Source organism: Neomonachus schauinslandi, chromosome 12 (genome assembly GCF_002201575.2).
Source record: "Neomonachus schauinslandi chromosome 12, ASM220157v2, whole genome shotgun sequence".
In the NCBI taxonomy this organism is placed as follows: domain Eukaryota; kingdom Metazoa; phylum Chordata; class Mammalia; order Carnivora; family Phocidae; genus Neomonachus; species Neomonachus schauinslandi.
In genome coordinates this window covers 63,471,513-63,490,149 of record NC_058414.1, presented here as the reverse complement: position 1 = coordinate 63,490,149, position 18,637 = coordinate 63,471,513, and positions in this window count along the sequence as shown.

The following is an 18,637-nucleotide window of genomic DNA, read 5'->3' as shown; positions in this document are numbered from 1 at the left end:
AATAATAATAATTGAAAAGGAAGAAAAAAACCTCCCTAGAAAGATCATGATAATTCCGCATTTAAGCAGTGATTTAAGAAAATAAAGACAGCATTTCCATAATTATTCTTAAAAGATGTAATGACACTAATTGAGCATTGATATGCATATCAACTTGAGACAAGGACATAATGAGACACAGAACAGGAATGAAAAGAGAAGGTCCTGAAAACATCTTCTGAAACATGATCCAACTCAGGGGAACAGGGGCTGCAAGGGAGAGGCAAACATGAGCTATTATGAACTGACCACATCATTGACTTCTTACCTTTAAAAACTAGCAGTGATTGCACTAATCAAAGAAGGGGGGGATCTCAGGGATGACTCCTGTCTTAGGCAGGCCATGACCAGAGGAGACTTGATTGCAACATGGGGACAGACGCCTGCCAAGATTTGATGACATAGAAATAAAGCTTCCAATTGTGAGTATCAAGAGCCCAATACCCACATCCAGTAAGTGAACCCATTAGTTGGAGACAATGAGGAACTGAATGGGTATTATAGGAATCAAGTCAATGAAGGAGAAGACAGACAAAACAAACTCTCCCACAGCGAGGAGAAAAAACAAAGAGACTTAAATGAGAATCAATGATAAATACTAAAGATACATTGAAAAAACAGATTGGAAGGAAGAAATAAAACTCTTTTTTTCACAGATGGCATTGTTGTCTATATGGAAAATCCCCCCAAAATCAATAAAAAAAACTCTTGGAACTAATAATATTAAATTATAGCAGACAAGTATGATAAAAGATTAATATACAAGTTAATTTTATTCCCATATACCAGCAAATAACAAATGGAATTTGACATTAGAAACACAAAAATCAATGGGAAACAGTATGGAGGTTCCTCAAAAAGTTGAAAATAGAGCTACCATACAACCCAGCAATTGCACTACTGGGTATTTACCCCAAATATACCAAATGTAGTGATCTGAAGGGGTACATGCAGCCCGATGTTTATAGCAGTAATGTCCACAATAGCCAAACTGTGGAAAGAGCCAAGATGTCCATCGACAGATGAATGGATAAAGATGTGGTGTACATACACACACACACACACACACACACACACACACACAAAATGGAATATTATGCAGCCATCAAAAGGAATGGAATCTTGCCATTTGCAATGACATGGATGGAACTGGAGGGTATTATGCTGAGCCAAATAAGTCAACCAGAGAAAGACATGTATCATATGATCTCACTGATACGAGGAATTCTTAATCTCAGGAAACAAACTGAGGGTTGCTGGAGTGGGGGGGAGTGGGAGGGATGGGGTGGCTGGGTGATAGACATTGGGAAGGGTATGTGCTATGGTTAGCGCTGTGAATTGTGTAAGACTGTTGAATCACAGACCTGTACCTCTGAAACGAATAATATATTATATGTTATAAAAAAGAAAAGAAGATAGTAGGAAGGGGAAAATGAAGGGGGGGAAATTGGAGGGGGAGACGAACCATGAGAGACTATGGACTCTGAGAAACAAACTGAGGGTTCTAGAGGGGAGGGGATGGGGGGATGGGTTAGCCTGGTGATGGGTATTAAAGAGGGCACGTATTGAATGGAGCACTGGGTGCTATACGCAAACAATGAATCATGGGACACTACATCAAGAACTAATGATGTAATGTATGGTGATTAACATAACATAATTTAAGAAAACTAAAAAAAAAAAAAAAAAGAAACACTATACCATTTACAATAGCACCAAAAAAAAGACTATACTAGGTATAAATCTAACAAGATATATATTATATGAGAAAAACTACAAAACTATGATGAAAGAAATCAAAGAACTTAGAAACTAGAGAAATATCCCAGGGTCATGGATAGGAAAACCAATATTATCAAGATGTCAGTTCATACCAAATGTATCTACAGATTCAATGCAATCCCAATAAAAATTCCAGTAAATTATTTTGTGGATATTGACAAATTTGTTCTAAGTTTATATGGAAAAACAAAACCCAGAAGAGTCAACAGAATATTGAAGGAGAAGAACAGTCAGAGGACTGACACTATCTTCAAAATTTAACTAAAAAGCTATGGTAATCATGACACTGTGGCATTGGAAAAAGAATAGATAAATATGTCAATGGAACAAAATAGAGAGCCCAAAAATAGAACCACATAAATATAGTCAACTGATCTTTGTCAAAGGAGCAAAAGTAATACAATGGAGGAAACACAGTTGTTGTAACACCTCGTGCTGGAATAGATATTCACATACACACAAAAAAGCCTATACACAGATGTTACCCCTTCATGCATTTTTCATTGACAAAAGGAAGAAAACACTAAAAATAAAAGAAAAGTGCAGATTAAGGTGATGTGTTTATTCTATTACCTGAAGTTCTTGGGCTAAATCCTGGAGATTATATTCTCTCAAATTAAAGTGATGTAGGTAGTGTCAGAAACAGGAAAAATTCTGCTATCAGGATTATTCTGGGATTTTAGATTTTTCAGGATTTTTTTCTGTTGAAATTATCAGAGATTCACAAAATTAATGTAGGAGAAAGATCTTCATGGCTCAGGTGGGAAGTGATAAGAAGTGTGGCAAACTAGATAATGTAAGTACATAACATAAGTACATAAACACAAATTCAATTTAAAAAAAATGTGCCATAAGACACGCCATTAGACACCATCAGGGAAATGCAAAGATAACACCTCACATCTGTTTGAATGGCTATTATAAAAAAGACAACAAATAACAATGCAGGGATGTGGAGAAAATGGAAGCCTTGGGCACTACTGTTGGGAATGTAAACTGGTGCGGCCACTGTGGGAAACAGTACAGAGGTTCCTCAAAAAATGAAAAAATAGAACTGCCGTATGATCCAGCAATTCCACTTCTGGGTATATATCCAATGGTAATGAAATCACTATCTCAGAGACATATCTGCACCCTGCCCCCATGTTCACGGTGGCATTATTTACAATAATCAAACCATGTAAGCAATTTAAGTGTCCATTGACAGGTGAATGGATAAAGAAAAGGTGGCATAGAAAAGAAGAAAATCTTGCCACTTACAATATGGAGGAGACTTGAGGGCATTATGGGTTTTTTTTTTATTCTTTTTTTATTGTTATGTTAATCCCCATACATTACATCATTAGTTTTAGATGTAATGTTCCATGATTCATTGTTTGTGCATAACACTCAGTGCTCCATGCAGAACGGAGGGCATTATGTTAAGTGAAATAAGTCAGGCAGCAAAAGACAAATACTGCATAATCTCACTGATACATGGAAGCTGAAAAAAACCAAACTCATAGTAACAGAGATCAGATTGGTGGTTGCCAAGGGTAAGTGGGTGGGGGGTGGGGTAATGAGTAAAGGTGGTCAAAATGTGCAAACTTCCAGTTATAAGATAAATAAGTTCTGGGAATGTAATGTATAGCATCATGACTATACTTAACCATACTTTATCATATATTTGAAAGTTGCTAACAGAGTAGATCTTAAAAGTTCTTATCATAAGAAAAAAATCATAACTATGTGAGGTGATGATTGCTAACTAACCTTATTGTGGAATCATTTAACAGTATGTACATACATCAAATCATTACACTGGACATCTTAAACTAATACAATGGCATTTGCCAATCATATTTCAATAAACTTGGGGGAAAAGGAGAGGAAAAACAAGTGTGTTGGACACTGAAATTAAAAATATAATACTATTTGGGGCACCTGGGTGGCTCAGTCGTTAAGCGTCTGCCTTCAGCTCGGATCATGATCCCAGGGTCCTGGGATCAAGCAGTGCATGGGGCTCCCTGCTCCACGGGAAGCCTGCTTCTCCCTCTCCCACTCCTCCTGCTTGTGTTCCTTCTCTCGCTTTGTCTCTCTCTATCAAATAAATAAATAAAATCTTAAAAAATAACAATAATACTATTTACCATAATATTAGCTACAAAAGAAGTATTTATGTATAAATCTAATAACACATGTATAGGACTCACATACTAAAAATTATAAAATGTTAATGAAAGAATTTTTTAAAAATCTAAATAAATGGAGAGATAGAAATGCTCACGGTTGGGAGATCCAACATAGCACGGATTTTAGTTACCCTCTAAATGATGTACAGGTTTAATGTAATTCCTATCCAAATTCCAACAAGGTTTTTTGTAGATATAGGCAATATTATTCTAAAATTTACATAGAATAGAAAAACCAATGGAATAGAATAGCTTCAATAATTTTGAAAAAGAAGAAATATAGAGGAAGAATTAATCTATCTAATTTCAAGACCTGCTATATAGCGAGAATCATCAAGATGGTGTGGTATTGGGGCGCCTGCGTGGCTCAGTCGGTTAAGCGTCTGCCTTCGGCTCAGGTCACGATCCCAGGGTCCTGGGATCGAGCCCCGCATCGGGCTCCCTGCTCAACAGGGCGTCTGCTTCTCCCTCTGCCTGCCGCTCCCCCTGCTTGTGCTTTCTCTCTCCCTCTCTCTCTCTCTCTGACAAATAAATAAAATCTTTTAAAAAAAAAAGATGGTGTGGTAATGACAGAAGGACAAACATAGATCAATAGAACTGAATAGAAATCTTAGAAAATATTTCCAACAGGCTTTTGACAAAGTTGAAAAAGCAATTCAATGGAGGAATGATAATTTAAAAAAAAATATGCTGGAAGAGTTGGACATCCTTAGGTGACACATTTAGCTTCTATCTACACCTCACACCTAATACAAAAATTAACTCAAAATGGATCACTGATTTAAATGTCAAATGTAAAAATTTATTAAAAGACAGGATAAAGTTTGTCATGATCTAGGGCTAGGCAGAGTTCTCAGACTTGACATCAAAAGCACGATCCATAAGAGGAAAATCAGTAAATTGGACTTCATTAATATTAACAGCTTTTTGCTCTGTGAAGTATGCTGTTAAGTGGAAGAAAAGACAGGTCGCAGAGTGGGATAAAATATTTGCAAACCATATGTATGAGAAAGGACTAATATCTAGAATTCTCAAACAACAACAACTACATAAAAAACAGTCCCATTAGAAAATGGGCAAAAGATATGAAAGGACATTTCACTGAAGAGGATCTACAGATGGCACATAGCACATGAAAAGATGTTCCATGTCATTAGTCGTTAGGGAAATTCAAATTAAAACCACAATGAGATATTACTAAACGTCTACCAGAATAGATCAAATGAAAAATAATGACAGCATCAAATGCTGGCAAGGATGTACAGAAATTAGATCACTCATGCATTGCTGATGAGAGTGGAAAATAATCCAACTATTCTGGAAAATAGTTTGGCAGTTCCTTAGTAAACTAAACATGCAACTACCATATGACCCAGTGATTGTACTACTGGGCATTTATCCCAGAAAAATAAATCTTATATTCACCCAAAAACCTGCACACAAATGTTCGTAACAGCTTTATTGATAATAGCCAAGAACTGGAAACAACCCAGATGTTCTTCAGTGAGTGAATAGTTCCCAACCGATGGTACCTCCATACCCAGGAGTATTTCTCAGCAACAAAAGGGAAAAAATTATTCATAGGCACAACAACTTGGATTAATCTCGAGAGAATTATACTGAATAAAAACATACTAGTCCTAATAGGTTAAATACCTCTTAATATAACATTCTCAAAATCACAAAATTATAGAAATGCAAAGTAGTAGTTCTTGAGGGTTAAGAAGGGAAGTGGCTGTCTAGTATGAGGGATCTTTGTGAGACAAAGTCTCTATATCTTGACTGCATCAGTGACAATATCCTGGTTGAGGTTTTGCAATATGTTACCATTGGGGGAAGCTGAGTAAAAGGGGTACTTAGGATTTCTATTATTTCTTACAAAGGCATGTGAATCTATAATCATCTCAAAATAAAAAGTTTTATTAAAAAATAATTTACTGTGCTCACCCACTCTCTCCTACCCAACAATTCTTCTCCCAAGTATATACTCAAAAGAAATGAGAGGTAAAATCAAACACGAGACGTGTACAAGGATGTTCATAGCATCTTTTTTCATAAGAGCACCATTTGGAAACAACCCAGATTGTGATATATCCATACAAAATATTACACAGCAATAAAAAAAAGGACTATTTCTATATGTTCCAACATGGGTGAATCTCCCAGACATAATGATGAATTAAAGGAGCTAGACACAAGAGTGTACATACTGTATGAGTCCAATTTCATTAAGTTCAAGATCAAGCAAAATAATTGACAATGAAAAATGTCAGAACAAAGGTTACTGCTGAGGAGGGAGGTGTTGATTGGGAAGGGGCACAATGTCTTTATCTTGATCTATGTAGTGTGAAACAGATACACCTAAATATCAAAATCCAAAAAATTGTGCCCTTAAAATTGTACCCTTTGTGCAAGCTACACCACAATCAAACAAATTTAAAAGATGCCAAATAATTTAACATAGAACAAACCAAAAATACTGTGCTAATCAAATAACATACCTCTGTAGCCTCCAGTGAAACTGTCTATAACCTGTGGTCTAGAAGGATTTTTCACCTCAATTTAGAAATACTATAAAACACAAAGACAGCTGGCTATCAGGAATTAGACTAGAAATGGGGCCATCAATCTCCCATCCAGCAGTTGAACCAAGGGCAGTAGGCAAGTAGCACATAAGGAAACAGATGCTAGGGCTAAGAACAATTACCCTCTCTGCAGTAAGCTCCAAGATGGGATAAGCCTCATATACAAGCATGAGAAAATTAACAACAGAAAAATGGAGCCTACAAACAAACAAAGAAAGAAACAAAAAACAGTAAAAGGAAAAGCAGAATTCATTCTAAAGACTTGAGAGAAAATCCCCGAATGTGATTCCTCATTGGAACTAGAACGGCAGTGGGGGGGGAGTTTCACTTCTTCAGCATTACTGAAAAACCTTGACTTCGGTGAAAACACAGTCTTATGAAAAAAGAGGTTAAAAACCAATGAAGCATATGAAAAAAATGAGCTGGGTCCTCTAAGGAATGAATACCAGAAAAGTAAGTATGTAGCAGTAAGCCATAAATACACCACTGGACTTGGTGAAGAGTAGAAATAACATAATCACTGATAGAGAAGACAACCTGAACTGTCCTCTAAGAATGCAGAGACAAGGACAAAGCAATGGACGTGATAAGGTCTCAAATGGAAAACAAAACCAATGAAAGCAACAGCAACTGACAGAAACCACAGATTCAATGTAGAATTATAGGTGTGATTCAGGACAAAACCAGGATGTTATAAAAAAAAATAACATAATTAGACAAAATTCACGAATAAAAATAAATGAACCAAAAAAATCCAATTCTGTTATATGCAAACTGAAAGTATTGAGCATGTACTAGACCAAACTGACGAAAATAGATGCACACCTAACTATATACAGGCTAAATATTTGAATAAGCTGGATTTATTTTAAAAAGCTCTTAGGTGCTGTGACCATCCTTAGAAGTGGTGTTAGCTCGCAAATCAACAATTCCTCCACTGTACTCACCTTTCTCCATCCCAGGCTGGGCAGAAGCAGTCAATGGGCCCACCTGTGTTCATAACCAACCAATGAGAATTGACTCAGGGAGACAGCAGATTTGGTTCCATCCCTTGAGAGATAAAAAGGAAAGAGAATATCTCTATACCGGGAATATTTGCAGAACTTGTTTTTCTCTCAAATTATGTTTGTAGGCAAGGAGAAGGTAGAATAAATAGGAAAATATATGGTTTGACTAGAACCCAAGTATCCAGAGCTCTTGAGTGACAGGGACTAGAACAAAGATGCTCTTTTTTTAAAAAAGATTTATTTGTTTATTTTAGAGAGAGAGAAAGAGCATGAGCGTGGGGAGGTGCAGAGGGAGAGGGAGAGAGAGAATCTCCAGCAGATTCCCAGCTCAGTGCAGAGCCCAACATGGGGCTCCATCTCATGACCCTGAGATCATGACCTGAGCCTGAGCCAAAATAAGAGTCGGGCGCTCAACTGACTGAGACACGCCGGTGCCCCAAAATGCTTCTGTTGAAAGGGTATAGACCCTACATCTCACCCCCAGACATACATATACATATCATGTACCCGTTTACATTATTTAGGGCCTGAGAGAGGTCCCCAGGGAGAAGTCAAGGAAAAAAAAAAAAGGTCACGAACGCTGTGAACCTTGTGGCCCAGCACATAGAGATACACATGGTAGGTTAGAGGGAGGGGGTAGGGCAGTGGGGATGGCAAGTTCCAGCAAAATCCAAGAGGGGAGCTGGGCTGGGCGGAGGCAACCCTGGGAGAGAACACTCTGTAAGAGAAGGGGAAATTCATACATGAGCTGTAGCCCGCACACTTGTCTGAGCCTGGAGTGGGGATCTAGATATAACATGTGGCCAGCCAGATGCTAGAACTTATCGAATGTCGGCTTTCCTGGCTGCCTGAGTGACCCTGCGGTACCTGGCTCTGGGCAGGTGCATACAATGTATGACCATCCTGGGCACTTGGGCACCTTCTCGATGGGACGCATCTTGTATGAGATAAAAAATAAGGGGGAAGCTTTGTCCTTTTCACTTGGAAAGGGAGGATCATCCTTTCATAGCACCATGGGGATTGAAATGACAGCAGTGAATTTCCTTAATAATGTGTCTACCAAGATGCCACGGCAGGTGGTGGATTGAGGTGAATGGGAATCGTGATGAGGAACTGTGAGAGCAGCAGTAACCAGTCCTGCAGAATGCTGTTCAGAGGGACAAACCCAAGGTCCTGGCATAGGAAGGCGAGCATCACACACAGGAAGCAGGCCTGGGGACTCTTAAAATCTGGGAAGAAGAAGTCTGTAAATAATTGCAAGGCAAGTAGGTGGTTAGGGGGATTAAGAGCATCCTATTTAAGGTTACAAATACATTTTGTCACTTAAACCCAGGTTGACAAAGCAAGACACATACTAGTTACCCTACAGAGATCAATGATCTCAACTTATCTCCCCAAGTGATGCTTAAATTTTCATCATCAAATGTATTTTCCCAGGGTTGAAGATTACCATCAGCCTTTGTCCTTATTATTTCCTTCAGATTATACTTGTAAAAATATTGCAAAGGGGAGTAAGCATGAAAAACAATGGGGAAAATAGGAGTCGTTTATGTGAGAATTATACCAGATTAAAGATGGACATAAATCTTTGGCACTGCTCTTATCAAATGGTGGGACCTGTTTAACCTTTCCTTGACTTCTTTGACCAAATCTGGATAGCCAAACTAATGATACACCAGTTCTGGGCCTGGCCTTGAAAAAAAGCTAGCAACTGCTTTCTAAGTCTCCAGAAGTCTTGAGTGGGCATGCAAGAAACTACCCTACTGGAGCTATCCCCTAGAGGGCCCTGAATCTACACAGGGACTGAGTTGAGCTCGGCTTTCAAGCCATCCCCACCCAAACCCCTGCTGTGTGACTGAAGTCTCTTGACCCTTCCAGACCAGACCAGCTGAATATCACTGGATCACCCCAGTCATGACCACGTGAAACAGAAGAACTGCCCAGCAAACACTTGACTAAATTCTTGACCCATGACGTTGTGAGCTACAATATGAAGGGTTGCTGTATTAAGCCTACTAAGTTTGGGGGATTGTTGCATAGCAATAGATAAATAGTACAGTAGTATAGATTTCACATGCCACATAGTCTACCTAAGTCTACCCAACACCCTCCTCTTGCCTCACCGCCTCCTGGGGTTTTTCTGTGTGTACGCTCATTGTGTAGATTCCCCTGAGAGAATACAGGCTCCATGTCTTGGAGAATGCCATAGGGATGCCACCAGGAAGCACAGAAAGAGCTCCTTCAGTGGTAGAGGAGGAAGCCCTTAGCAGGGCTGCTTTATTCCCCTTCGCAGAACATTCCCTGAGATCTGCCTCAGTTTGCACTCACCATCTTCATACAGGAAGGTCCGGCCTTGGTTTCTGAACGAGCAGCCCCTCAGTTCATAGTCTGCCTTCATCAGTTAGAAGAGATGAGCTTGTCTGATGAGGCTGAACAGGTGAATCCAAAAAGCCCCAAATGTCTAGATTATTTTTGGTGCCTATTATATCACTCTTTACTCTGTCGAAAATAGCTAACATCTATGCAGGTCACTTTCTTAGTTGTAAATTGGAAATAACAACATCTACCTTGCTGGTACTTCAGGACTATTCTAAGATTCGAATGAGATGATGTGGGTGGAAGCTCTTTGTAAACTTTAAAATGTTGGGCACTTGCAATCTGTTATCATCATTATCATTACTATCCAGGAATTAGTAAATTATAGATAGTGTTGGGACACGTGGGCTTAGCATTGTGTGATCTTAAGCAATTCAGTTAACATCTTAGCAATTTTCTCATGCCTAAAGTAAGTGTTTACTAAATAATATCTAAGGATCTCTCCAGTTTGCAAATACTGTGGCTGTGATTTTTAAGAACCCATGTTTGGCACAGGCAAGGTTGTGCACGTTGTTCAAAGACAAATGTGACTCTATTGTCACTGGCTAAAAACTCATAATATGGTTGTTAAGTCATACTTCAAAAACAAATAATAATTCAAATTAACCTTTTAAATACACATTCCCTGGAACCTGATTGTCCTTGATGGGAAATTTGGCAGCTACTAGAGCATAATGTGCCGGTGTCTTCTGTTTACCCCTCCAGACCCACTCTCTGCTCTGGCAGGCTGACTTGTATGGACCACATCAATGTGCTCCCTTGCTTCATGACATATGATTAGGTTCTGCTAGTCTAGAGGCCCACCAAGAGATGGAGGGAGAGAGAAGAGAGAAGTCAAGGTATTTATTACCTCTGCTTCCTCCCTACGGGGTCATGTGGAGATGTCTGTTCCCTTGACCCAAGGGCACAGCGTCTCTCAAGTCTGCCCTCTCCAAAAACACTATCCTTCCAAGTTATGTAAAGTGCTCTCTGCCCTTGCCTCTTTGCCCTAGGCTCAGCTGTAACTAAACCTGGAAGACTCCACGATCTGTTTGTGGGCTAGGCAGCCTCCAGGATGCCCCCTCTTACCCTGTGATCCTCTTTTATAGTAATCACATCCTTGTAGAATCCCATCCTCTTGAACGTGGGCTGGATTTATTGACTCACTTCTAACAGAATACACAGGGGATATAGAATGACACTTTTGAGACGAGGTTATGAAAAGGTTATGAATTCTATATTGGGCATTCTTGCTTGGATTCCTTACCTTGGGGAAGCCAGCTACCATGTCCCAGAACAACCTTATGGAGAGAGCCGTATGACATGGGACTAAGGCCTGCCCACAACTATGTGAGTGAGCTGGAAAGCAATCCTTTTGTCCCCAGTCAAGTTTTCAGATGAGACCACAATGCTGGCTAATAGCTTGACTGCAGTCTCACAAGTGACCTTGAGCCAGAGACAACTACCTAAGCTGTGCCTGAATTCTGACCCACAGAAACTGTGAAGTAATAAATGTTTGTTGCTTTAAGCTTCTGGGCTTGGAGGCAATTTGTTATGCAGCAATAAATAACTAATACACCTTGTAATTTCCCAACATACTGGCGGTACTTTTGTAAATAGTCCTTTAATTGTCTTCTTCAAATTATTCTAATTTGACTATGCCAGATGTTTCCTGCTGGGATCATAAATAAAATAATATTTCCAGGCATCTAAGTAAATTAAATGCTCTTCTCGGGTTCATTTCCCCAAAGGCATGAAATGAATAGATCATGATTGAATATAGAAATTTCCCTGAGTCTTTGAGACCTCTAGGTCCCTTGAAAGATTCAGATTTATTTTCCAATGGTGGTAGGTGGGGAAATTTGTGTTTTTAAGGATTTAAAAGAAAATCAGCTCCTTAGCTTTAAGGTGAGAAATGGAGGTTGCCACTTCTTTTCCAAGAACATCCAAAAGCACCAGAGTGCAGCACATCCAGGCTAACAGACTTTGGATTAAATGGCTAGCAAGTGGGTGGCTCCTTCAAGGACTTCTTCAAGGACCCAGTGTCCTAGCCATGGCTGCTTAGATAAGAGGAACAAGAATCTTCTTCATGGAAACCCATCCTCCTGTGTGGGACCTCACAAGCCTTGGTAGCCAAGATGTCACTAAAGCTGGAGCAGATGAGAAACAGTGAGAAGTTAGAAGAGCAGTGAGAGTATAGGGTGGTGACAGTGATAACAAACGGATCTTTAATTCTTGGTTATGAAAGTCAGACTGCCAATCCCCTTGCCTCGTTTCCTGAACCCTCTCCACAGACACCTTGGACTACATAAGGTTTCGGGTTTTGTTTTTTTGACAGTCCAGGGAAGGTAGAAATGGGGATCAAGTCAATACTTAGTTAAAATAAGGACACTTTTTTAAAAAGTAGCATTGCTTGCACTTTGCAAAATGGGAAATAATTGATGACCTGTTATAATGAAAACCAATGTGGTTACTGCAGAAAGTTCAGTAGCAGAAGGAACCTCCCAGGTGCCTCCACCCAGGGAGGCTACACCTGAAATGTGACGGGGACCCAGCAGCATGGCTCCTAGCAAACTTCACTGAGTGATCACATCCATTATGTCAGCAGATTTCTGTGTGTGGTCCAAGGCTAGGCTTTGAGTAGTCCCCTCATCGAGGTGTTCAGCACATCCTTGCCAAATAAATGAATAAAAATGGAGGGAGGGATGTATCTCAAGGCTGGATTGGCATATGAAACCACAGTGTCAGAGTATTAATTTAATATATACATATATATTTATGTGTATTCACATACATACATGCTACAGGAGTAGGAACTCAAAGTTGAGAAAAGAGTATTCTCTTCTGCAGGTATTTTATATATGCCAAGATTGATAATAATCCAGTGGCTTGCAGAGTACAGGAGTGGAGAAAGGCTGTTCAAATGAGCCTGCTGTTCAGTGATCTTAGCTGAGGGGGCTCAGCACTTTTGCCACTGCTCCTTCTTCTTTTCTTCTTCTTCTCCCTCTTCTTCCTCTTCTTCTTCCTCCTCTCCTCCTCCTCCTCCTCTTTCTTCTTCCTCTTCTTTTTTTCTTTTTTACAGTGCTGGCCTTGACAATGGAATTGGAATATAGCAGATCCTGCCTCTTGCTGCAGAGTGCTTGAATGGTCACTGCTCCCGTATTCTCCATGCTTCTCCCTTTTCTACACTCCCATGGTTCACTTCTCCCCTTTCTGATTGAGAATTTCTTTATTTAAAGATATTCCTTGGACCACATTCCATTATCCATGATTCTGAAATCCCCAAAGCTCTGCAAACCAAAAACTGTGGTAAATTTAGGGCAAATCTGACCTGAAATAACATGAAGCTATTTATAAACTTCTTTTATGCATCTTGGTGTGAGATTCATACTTCCTTTGCACAAATATTGATGATTTTCATAACACATTATGCTAAGGGTATTATATAACGTGTGCTCTATGCATTCTTTTGTAAAAAAACAATCTGAATTCTGAAGCAAATTCTGCCCCTAGGGTTTCAGATTTATTAAAACCCAATCTTCCAAGCTTGGAAACTCTTCTGTCTCTTTAAGATGACTTTGCACTTACCTGCCTTGATCCTTTCTTTGTTGGTTTTGAAGTCTAACTCTCAGAGAATCATTTTACTTGCCTTGTTTATCAGTTTGGGGGAACTCTTCACTGTAATCCTTATGAGCTGATAATTGGGAGCAAGTAGTAGATCTGTGCAGAAGGAGAGGTGGGGTGTTGGTAAGGAGGACGGGGGGGAGGAACGTCTTCAGGGCTAGCTGAGCTTTCAAGGATAAGGAAAGTCCTTTCTTGGATAAGGGGACACCAGGTTTCCAGGCAGAGATAACCATGCAGAGGCGTGAAGCAGCACAGAGCGCCCGGAGAACTGAGAGCAGCTGACTCACTGTTGGGGCTGGGAGAGGTGACAAGAGGCTGCATGACAGCTGACCCTGGGAGAGTGGAGGGGAGTGACTCAGGGGTTTCTCACAACAGACAGAACTGTAATCCAGAAATCCATGCAGTCAACAGTGCAAAGAGAATACACTGGAGGGAGGTGAGGAAGGGGCAGAGGACAGGAAAGGCCCTTGCTCAGCTCCAGGAGACCGTTTCAGAACCAAGGCAGTGGGATGCAGAATGAAAGAAAAGAGAAAAAAAAAAGTTTAGAACAGAGAATCGAAGGCTGTAATGTTCCATACCGTGGGGGGAGGGGTGCATTAAATCAAAGTCCTTTGATTGTTGCCGGTGGAGCAAAGTTCACTAAGCGAAGTTCAAGTCTGAACAGTCTTAACAGCCAGTTGCTCCTTATTTTGAAATGAGAAAAACTGAATCTCACCGGAGTGGAGGGGGCCAACCAACACACAGTGATGGGCAGTGCATGGAATTTGAGGTTGGCCCACCTCTTTATTGTAACCTGGAGCAAAACAGTTCCCCCCTCTAAACCTTAGTTTTGTTATCTGAAAAGCAGGGACAGTATAATCATCACGGCAGGATTTGTGGGAGAATGCACACAGTAAGTAAATGAGGTTATGCATGCAAAAATTTCTGCCAGGTACCAAGGGAACAAATGACTACCAATTACATCCGAATGAGCAGAGAGGTTAAGGGTCTCCCCAGGGTTGCAGAGCAGCGACAGACATAGGATTCTGATAAAGGATCTCTGCTCCATCCCGAATACCTCCGGAAAGAAGGCACCCTGGGCTTAGCCTAATATATAGCAGGGGACAGACAATATAGAGCATCTTGTCTGCACCATTCTGCTTTCTCTTACAGAATTTACCATTAGTAGAAGATCATTCCTTTGCCTTGTATAAATTTTTGTCAACATGAATCATAAGTACAGAATCGACCACCAGCCTTTAAATGTCAAAGAGATTTGGCAGAGGGAAATACTGCAATTAAAAGTCTACTTGACAGGATAAACAGATACATTTTCCTTTAGGGTGTTTTGTCTCATTTTCCTTAGCTAGTTAACTGGCTACAGACACTGAGAGGCAATTACTTGATTCAATAAATGATTCCCACTCCAAGTTGTGGATGGCTATGCATACAATTTGTTTATTTTTTAAGTGGGCCAGAAAATCCTAACTTATGTCTCTAATTGGTATCAGCTGTTTTGTATGCCCTGTCAAGCTCATGGTATATCAAGAGCATTCCTTGGTCAGTGACAGGGCTCAAAAATGGCTGACCCAAGTCACCGCTGTCATTGACCAGCTGGATCTGAAAGCCCACTGTGTATTTGGCGAGCTGGTGTTCACTCTTTCTCGCCTACAGAAAAGACAATCTCATGATGTGAATGCTGGATAGGCAGGGATTACAATTCTGCTTTGGCTACTTATTATTTTAGTGGCCTCTTGAAGATTGCTGACTTAACTTCTGTGGTGTTAGGGATCTTACTTTGGAAATATAAAATGAAAATGATGATACATTTCTTGTAAAGAGGTAGGCAAGCTAGTACATAGTAGGTGCTCAGTTAATGTGATGTTTCCTGCCTCGGACAGACAGAATGTGAGGGTTTCAGTTGTAAGAGCCCTAGAACTTCCACTCATTTACAGTCCTCCTTCCCATCCCCCTCTATGTCTTCACATCCTGCTTCACATCTAAAACCCCATATAATCTTCCTTGAATCCTATATTTGTGCAAGTAATTAGTTTGGCTAATTTTTTACTGAGACCACTTAGATGAAACTTCTACTGGTTGCTTTATTTTGTTTTGTTTTAAACCTAAAATAGGTCCATACTTTTGGTTCATATACTTGTTTTATACTTTTGGTGTAAAAACTAAGTAGCAGGGTTACTAGGCCATGAGTTCCTTGTGTTGGAGACTCTCCTACTAGCTTTGCACATCCCGTCTTAGCCCAGGACTTAGCACATGTAGGTGTGTAGGGAACATCTCTGATTCGTCTTATCTGAGGGTTTTGAGGTTTTCCTGTCCTCTGGCCGCATGGCTGCAAGTGTGTCCTCCAACTCCCCTCATCAGGAGTCACTTACCACATGGTTTGCTTTTAACAGTTCTCGGATTTTTACTTTAATGACTCTGTTCCATTCAATAACCTCCTAGTCTGACTCAGCAATTCTCAAACGACAACAAAATGCTCTTTAAAATACATTAAAAGTTTATCTCTGAATAAAACTCAGGATAAGAAAGTGCTTAAAAAACAAACAAAAGACCTGCAATTTAAAGTGTTTGCTCAGGGGCGCCTGGGTGGCTCAGTCGTTAAGCGTCTGCCTTCGGCTCAGGTCATGATCCCAGGGTCGTGGGATTGAGCCAGGGTCGTGGGATTGAGCCCCGCATCAGGCTCCCTGCTCAGTGGGAGGCCTGCTTCTCCCTCTCCCACTCCCCCTGCTTGTGTTCCCGCTCTTGCTGTCTCTCTCTCTCTGTCAAATAAATAAATAAAATCTTAAAAAAAAAAAAATAAGTGTTTGCTCAGATTGCAAATACATTGGAGGTGGTTTATTGATGGGAAATGACCCAAGAAAAGTAAGACCAACTAATTCCATCCTCTCTCTTCTTCTATCGTCTTCCACACAGTTTTGGTATGCATGTGTAAAAGTAATAATTGCTAACATTTATTAGCTGTCAATAGGTTAAGACCTTAGGAGCTACTACCATGTATCAGGCCCAACATCAGTGTTTCGCATGTTCAACTTATTTGTTCCCACAATGATCTCATGAGGTTTGGTACTATTGTCTGCATTTTAGACAGGAAAGTGGAGCACAGAAAAGTTAAACAACTTGCCCAAGGTCACAACTAGTATGTTATCCAGACAGGATTTGAACAGGAATCAGATTTTTAAGCCAAAGCGCAGGAAGAGTCAATATTACATATCTTATCTGAAGAATACAAGAAGATAACATCCACCAGAAAGGCACACCTTGTCATGGACTTCTAATAAGTACAGCCATACATTCCAAGGTCAAATGGGAATTCCCTTCAAATGAAGCCACAATGAGAGTGAGTACACTTCTTAGGCAACACAAAGCTGCAGATAAGAAAAAGATTGAAAATCTCTACTATCATTATAAAATATTATGTAAGTAGTTAACATGTGCATAAATACTAATTTGAATTATACACTTATAATTTTATTTGCACATGTATATGAGTACATGTGTATATGTGTGTACTCATACTTAGAGGGATATATAATGATAAGTATATAGATACATATGGATATATAGGACATGCCTCAGACATGTATATATTCATCGCATGTACTACACATGTCTGGGTAATATAACTCAACCTAATTTAAATATGGCACTCTGGTGCTCTGGTCTTACCTCTCATTACAGCTGCCTCTACAAGGCCAGGCTCTGTACAGCCTTCTGCAAGTTCCTCCTGGCCTAGTATTTTCTGGTTTTAGGCCCTCTCACTTCCTAGCCTTCAGCATCTCTAGAACAATAACCACTCACAAATGAAATCTGGGGAAGCCGACGACTTGTCAAACCACTCTGACTGATGAGACTGGCAGCTAGCAGACAAAAGCTTTCCCCTTGCTGATCTAGACCCATGATTCTGAGATCCATTTTATAGGTTTTCCCAAAGGCTCACGATATGAAGGGACTGGTCATCCATTGGGTGGCCAACTTCTGGTGCAGGCTTGTGCTAGGGTTCCCTCCTTCCTCAGCTCGTCGCTGGCTTCGGCTCTCTGCAATCACATTCTCAGATAAAACTACTCATCATAAGCCTTCACCTCAGATTCTGCTTTGGGGGACACTAGGCTAAGACAGGCATTATTTAACATATTTTCTTTATTCAATTATTTGTTTTATTGCTAAAATACAGTAAAAATTAGAACTTCAACAAGTCATGTTGTACGTTTCATCGCCTGTCAAGGGTCATCATTTCAGTTTATAGCTTTTAAAAATAAGAACTTTCCATAGTAAAAGGTTTACAGCCTGGGAAACATTTATTGCTGGCCAGGAATGGTCTGGTGATTGGAGTCAGTGAAATAGTGATTTGTGTCACGTGTTTCTGGAAAACAAATTGAAGTCATTCTTTAAGCCAGATCTCAGTTTCAAGAAAAATTATATGGCATCATATACAAGTTCTGGTGGGGACATTATGACTTTCAAAGGCCGTGCATTTTACTAAATGTATAACATGTCTATGTGAAATATTAATAGGGGCACTGTTGACTCATTCCAAATGTTAAAAAAAAAAGAAGGGGAAGATGACGGATGCCTGCGGAGTGATATATTGTGGTTCCCCTATCAAGCGGCAGGTTTTTTTGCTGAATCAAGTTCAAAATCAGAATAGTTCTCTGCTTAGCAAGCAAGCTAAGCCATTTCCAAGTGGCTATTTATAATTTGGGCGTGGAGGAGGAGAAAAACAGGTCAAAATGTAATCTTGAGGCATCTTGGTGATCAATCTTTTAGGATCTTCTAGGGCAGGGTTTCTCAACCTCAACACTTACTGATATTCTTGGCTGGATAATTTTTGTTGTGAGGAGCTGTGCTGTGCCTTGTAGGATGCTTGCATCATCCCTGGCCATGGCCTACTGGATGCCAATAATATCACCCACACCCAAGTTGTGACAACCAAAAATGTCTATGGACCTTGCCAAATGTCCCTTGCGGGACGAAGTCACTCCCAGCTGAGAACCATTGACTTAGGGCAATGCAGATGCTGATTGGTTCATGTGATGGGATGCCTTACAACACAAAACAGAGGGTTCAAAGTCTTTGAAGA